The sequence below is a fragment of the Myotis davidii genome, unplaced genomic scaffold (genome assembly GCF_000327345.1).
Source record: "Myotis davidii unplaced genomic scaffold, ASM32734v1 scaffold299, whole genome shotgun sequence".
Lineage (NCBI taxonomy): Eukaryota > Metazoa > Chordata > Mammalia > Chiroptera > Vespertilionidae > Myotis > Myotis davidii.
The window spans coordinates 8,316,229-8,320,987 of record NW_006293088.1 but is presented as its reverse complement, the minus strand read 5'-3'; the positions used below and the strand labels follow the sequence as shown (position 1 = coordinate 8,320,987).

Genomic DNA, 4,759 nt, shown 5'->3' with positions numbered 1-4,759 from the left:
GGCGCTCCCTTGGTGGGGGCTTGCGTGTGGGGAGAGGCCAGAAGGGTCGAGACAGTGAGGTGCGAGGGGCCGCTGGGCGCCTCTGCAGGCCCCGGTTCGGTTTCGGGGGCTGCCTCTCCGAGCAGGCCAGGGGACTGAATGAATCTTATGAATCCGTGCGTGGAACTCCGCAGGGAAAGTTGGCTGAGTTCAGGGGCTGAAGGTCCGGAACAGCTTGCTGAGAGCTTCCTACAGACAGACCCGGGACTGAGTGGGGGGGCCTGGACCCTCGCTTCCACCAGGAAGCTCAGGGGCCGGAAGGGAGCTCAGTGTGGCCTTGCACTTACAGGGTCTCGTGATGTGGTTTCCTAGCTATTGCACGTCGTTAGAGGCAGCCCTGCTAGTGATATTCAACGTTTGAGACTGAATTTCCAAGGATTTCTATGGGCGTCAAAACGACTTTATCTACAAATGAAGCAGCAAAATAAATTTCTGAAACTATAATACTCTTGCAAATTATCTTGAGCAGTTGCTTCAGGGAATGATAACAGTTTTAAACTCTTATATTTCCCCCAGTCTGCTGGGGAGATTGCTCTTGGCCTGAAGTCTGGTTAGCAGAGCAGATGCAGTGAACGCGAGAGGGCTCTCAGATCATCACAGAAGAGCCTCTTGTCGTTGGTCGAATGCATTATTTTTTTTTTTCACCAGTGAGGCCAAAACCCAAAACTTTAAATGTACGCTCCCAACATTTTGTCAGACATGGAAAATATCTGGCTCTCTATAATGGAGCCCTTTCCTCTCGCCGCGTAAGGAATCTCTGTCCTATAGCGAAACGATAGCCTGGGAACTTGATAGAAATACACGAAGCAGTAGCCCTTTGCGTGGTGTGTGTTTATAGGAAAATATCTATTCTTTTAAGGTTAGCATTAGATGATGGTAAGTAAACTTATGTTTCTCTTTATTTTTACATGTGATTTAGGGAGTAAAAATGTTTGATGTTCTAGAATATATAGCATTTACTTACAAGGATATGCATTTTCCAAATAAATTTAGCTTAGTTACAAAAGCAAGCAGAGGGTGGCTGCAAATTCTGAAGGGACCTCGATTTGCTCATGCTGATTAATTATATTCCAAAGACTCTGAGAGGCGACACAGTATTTAATGCCGCCGTTCACAACAATATTGCATTATGTAAGGGTGTGTATCAGTGCTTCTGCTTTTGGGATAAACACAGACATTATTATTTCCTTCAGTCCTCTGTTCAGGACTGTGCTGGCCTTCCCGCCGTGACGGCAGCTGTCCCCACGCAGTGCGTTCACGGTGGACTGTTCTGGAGAACACAGATACCGGGTGCACCCGAGACATTTTCGCCTTCTATGAGAAAGAGCGAAGTTAAAGAATTGGTTGACGTTGAAAGTTTCGCGGAGTGAAAGACGTGGAGCTTTTATTGATGGCTAAGAGTTGTGCGCTCAGTTCACGCTCCCTTGCCTTCTGGCACACGGGAAATGGACATTTTGGGGACGTCGCGTGTCTTCTGGGGATGGTCCGAATTGTTCTTGTGTTTTGAATGTCATGAACTTCTGGAGCTGCAGAGCTGTGCTTATAGGCTGCCTTTTCTTTTGTTTGTTTTCTTTAATGTTTATAGAAAAATTGTAAATACATATACTTAAGACACAAATTTAGGTACTACCCAGAAAGGTCCAAAAAGGCCATTTTGGCCCTCACCAGTTTGGCTCAGTGGCTAGAGTGTCAGCCTGCGGACTAAAGGGTCCCAAGTTCGATTTTAGTCAAGGGCACATGCCCGGGTTGTGGGCTCGATCCCCAGTAGGGGTCGTGCAGGAGGCAGCCAATCAATGATTCTCTCTCATCATTGATGTTTTTCTCTCTCTCCCTTTCTCTCTGATATCAGTGTATGTATAGTATATGTATATATAAAAGGCCATTTTGTTAAAGGTGGCACACTTCTCTAGCCCGGGCAGTGATTTCTGGAAGTCCTCTGTTCTTCTTGGTGCACATCCCCACCCCTTCCCCCAGCTGTCCAGCGTCGCCTGCGTGTCTTCTCACAGTTAAAGGCCTCAGAGGGATTGAATGTTTGCTCCATTGATCTTTTCAATAGGAGACTGAGTGGTGCCAGGTCAGTATCGTTCAGCATCAGCCACGGCCTCCTGTCCGCGTGCGGGAGCCCAGGGTTTGAGAGCTCACTTCACTTACCTGTTCTTTTGCCAAAAAGCTTTTGGCATCCCCACGGTACAAGTTGATTCATGTACACCTCAACTTCTTTTTCAAAAAGTGGTTGAAGGGAGCTTCCAGAGACACATATTACACAGTGAAGCAAGACGAAGAGACACAGTGAGGGTCCGGACAGGGAGACGGAGGGACTGGTGAGGTTAGTCAACAGCATTCATTCCCTAAAATCTTCCGCACTTCCTGGCGGCAGGCCGTGAGCGGGTTCCCGGCCTCCCTGCCGTGGTGGGAGCAGCGCTGTGGGCTTCGCTTTGCCTTCTGACACCTTCATACAGGGAGTTTTCCCATGTCCCATGCGCTCTGACAGCCAGTGGTTGGTTTTCAGTGATGACGGGGGACGTCTGGATGAGACACAGCGAATCACATTAAAGACCCCATGCTGACGTGGGTCACACGGAACGTTCAGGAGGTGCCCGGGAGCCTGCAGGGCAGCACACACGGGTGTCGTCCACTCACCGGGAGGATGTGAGGGTTCGTGACCACGAGGGTCCTCGGGGATGGGCTTACCCCCTCCCCGGACGGACTGCCCTGAAGCCACAGGACTGCGTGTTCCTTCTGTTCTCTGACGGGCCTAGACATGGGTTTGCACACGGCAGGCAGGTAGGGAGATGCCTTCACCACCAGGAGGTGACTGCTTACCACCCCTAAGCGATACAGCACCGGGCGAGTGGCTTTTTTAAATGGGGGTGGAGGGAGACAAGGCCAGTACAATCCCGTCCGATGCTTCATTTTAGGGAACTTCCTCTCAATGAAGCAGGAGGAAAGAGATGACGTGAAGGGATTCGCAGAAGGAAAATGAGGATCCGGGAAAGTGATTCAGGGGGTAGTTTCGAAAGCACAGCATGGTCTCTATAACTTTATTATTTTTTAAAAATATATTTTATTGATTTTTTACAGAGAGGAAGGGAGAGAGATAGGGAGTTAGAAACATCGATGAGAGAGAAACATCGATCAGCTGCCTCCTGCACACTCGCTACCGGGGATGTGCCCGCAACCGAGGTACATGCCCTCGACCAGAATCGAACCTGGGACCCCTGAGTCCGCAGGCCGACGCTCTATCCACTGAGCCAAATCGGTCAGGGCGGTCCCTATAACTTTAGACGTGAGACGCATGGAGAGATCAGCCGGCACGTGTGAAGCGCCTCCTCTGCATCAGTTGTTAAGCAAATTGTAATTAATAATGAAGCATGGATGTGAGGAGGTAAGATGTGGGCGGAGTTTAGCCAGGGCAGACGTTTGTAAGAGGTAAGCTTGCTGGCGCTAAACTTACATAACATATTTGTAATGTGGGAAAAGATGGCAAGTAATGGGAATAAGTTTCTCCAAATATATTAACATTTAGCAACTACCCACATTAGCCAGTTAATCTGTATTTTCTTTTCACTTTTCTTCTTCTATCTGACTTCATCCCCCTCCAAATCTGACCCCACTCTCTGAGCCAGCCTTCCCCTGCCCCCCAACAACCGCTCAGCATGAACCCTATTGCTGCCTGGCTGCTTGCCCCGCCCCACACCCTGCTCTAAATTCTACCTCCTTAATCTCTGAGCCCAACTCACATCTTACCTCCTTAATGAAGCCTTTTCCCTACCCCCCACCCCGCCCCCAGCCCCAGATTGGATTTTCAGCTCTTTGAGGGGCCGGGGGGGGGGCGGGCACCTAAGCTGTACCCCCTACTGCCCCACCATAATGAAATTGGGGGGCGGGGGTGAGAGGGGAGTTTCATCAATGCTGTTAGTCAACAGAGAGATTGTACGTGTGGTGCTCCTCTTTGGATAGAGTGAGGAGCATGGAATGAATTTTTTCAAGCCTAAAACAGACTCGCCTCTGATCCTCCTCTGTGCATTCATTTCAGCCTTGTCTGTCGGTAATGTCGGCACAGACTGCGAAGGCTCTCCCATTGAGGTCAGTTCAAGGTCCCCGGGCGGCTTGGGTTTTCGGTGAAGTGGTCTTGAAGTGGCCTGGAGCCTCGGCCTGAACCCGTGTGGACAGATAGCTGGGTGGCCACCTGAGTCATCTCTCCGGCTGTCCTAAGCCGGGTCCGGAACTCGCTGCCTGAGAATGTGTACGAGAGCAGCTGTCTGCTTTCAGATCACACAGTAGGGTGAGCGCGGGGGTTTGTTCCAGCTCTGCCACTAACCCAGTGAGAACGCTCAGGGACATCGCCTTACATCTCTGCCTCTCAGCACCGCCCTGTGTTCTTCTTTTTCATATGTTTTTATTGGTTTCAGAGAGGATGGGAGAGGGAGGGAGAGAGAGAGAAACATCAGTGATGAGAGAGAATCGTGGATCGGCTGCCTCCTGCACGCCCCCTCCCGGGGGGGATCGAGCCCACAACCCGGGCCTGTGCCCTGACCAGGAGTTGAACTGTTACCTCCTGTTTCCCAGGGCGATGCTCAACCGCTGAGCCATGCTGGCTGGGCCGCCCTGGTCACTTTTAAATGAGTGACCAGGGCCCACCAAGTGTGGGAGGAGAGAGCACTGCATACAGGGCAGCTTAGTTGCTGGACCAAAGGGAGCCTGGGGGTCCTGTGCGGGT

General features: G+C 50.8%; 1 protein-coding gene and 1 long non-coding RNA gene across 2 annotated transcripts in view; one reads left to right on the top strand and one right to left on the bottom strand.

The window, feature by feature from the left end:
- Window positions 1-4,759, top strand: part of CAMTA1 (calmodulin binding transcription activator 1) — a 749,204-nt gene that overhangs the window by 678,969 nt on the left and 65,476 nt on the right. The window lies entirely within an intron of this gene.
- LOC107183584 lies at window positions 1,118-3,076 on the bottom strand. Its single transcript, XR_001514374.1, has 2 exons — window positions 2,191-3,076; window positions 1,118-1,353 (listed from the first exon to the last, which is right to left on the bottom strand). It is a non-coding gene; the product is annotated as an uncharacterized LOC107183584 (long non-coding RNA).